Here is a 1,485-nt window from a genome sequence, read left to right as displayed (position 1 = left end):
TTCCAACGAGATCGCGTATTGTCCTCGCCTTCGAAACGCGGTGTAGATGGAACAGGGACAACTGATGAAGGGAAATATTCTTTATGTTACATGTCTCGTTTCTCTGTTTGTTTTTCTCGTTGTTCGAAAATAAGTTCGTTTTCTGTCTTCGTCTTTATGTTTTCGTTTCTCATTGTGTTTAACGTTTTTTATGATGTCCTGTACCCATATATGCATGTATGTATACATATAGATGTAGGTATGTACATATATGTATGGATATATGCATATATTTATATATTATTTGTATCATTATATATATATATATATATATATATATATATATATATATATATATGACGATAATATTAGTTTGGTAGGGTAATGTTGGTCAATGATTTTCAAATTTCAAATTTTAATGTATAAAATAATACAGGTGGGCAAATCAAACTATGCTATCTTTCTTGCTATTCATACTGGCGCTGGAGATAAGAATTTTGAATAATTCAATATTTAATTCGCTTCGATTTATTTATGGATAGCAGCACACACACACATACCTTCTACTAAATTCTTGTTGGACATAAATGTACTAGACAATTTACACCCATGATATAAACACATACTCATACATACATATCTATGTTAGGACGTATATACTCGCAAATACAAATACATGTATACGCGCAAATTTCGAAATTCCGACACAGCAAATGGAAGTGCATGCCTCGTGTATCTCTTCCGTTTGAAAGTCAGGAAAACAATTGCTAAATGACAGCGTCAGTATACAATGTAATTTCAAGTATCGTAATGGAAATGAAAAGTACGATAATCATTCAGTATAAGATATTCTGTAATGCGTATGTCTTCAGAGGAACGCTAACTGGCATTATTGATTTCTTATTTAAGTGCAAGACCACAGGCGTAGATATGCCGCGAATGTGACTGAATGACATTTTGACTTTCTTAAAGACATTTCCAAATAAGTGAAATGAAATGATTTCAACAGCGAATCTAAAATGTGTTACGTTTAAGAGAAAAGGATATATCACTATAAATGAGTATCTATCACACTAAACTTTGCACTAATGAATCAAGTTACATGTTGATAGATGAAGGATCTGTTTGGTAACTGGGATTAAAGTAAAGCAAGTGTTTAAAATATGGTCATAAAAATAGGAAAGCATATAGAAAAGAAGGCCAAAGTGGGTCATTTTTCAACATTAAAAAAAAAAAAACCCTGTTAAAGTTAAGAGAAAGTACAAGTATATGATAAATTTGAGACAATATGTGTAGCAGATTCCAAATGAAAAACCATTATGTTGCCGTCTGAAAGATATGCAAGCAAAGCAGATTTTCTTGATGTATAAGGACTGATGTTGCAGACACTAAAGTCAATAACATTGAATGAAATGACAGCGTGATATACGAAAATATATCAGTGAAATAATGCTCCACGTGAGTTATAATAACGACTAAAAAAAGATATATAGGTATATATATATA

The sequence above is a fragment of the Octopus bimaculoides genome, chromosome 5 (genome assembly GCF_001194135.2).
Source record: "Octopus bimaculoides isolate UCB-OBI-ISO-001 chromosome 5, ASM119413v2, whole genome shotgun sequence".
Taxonomy (NCBI): Eukaryota; Metazoa; Mollusca; class Cephalopoda; order Octopoda; family Octopodidae; genus Octopus; species Octopus bimaculoides.
This window is presented reverse-complemented; position numbering follows the sequence as displayed.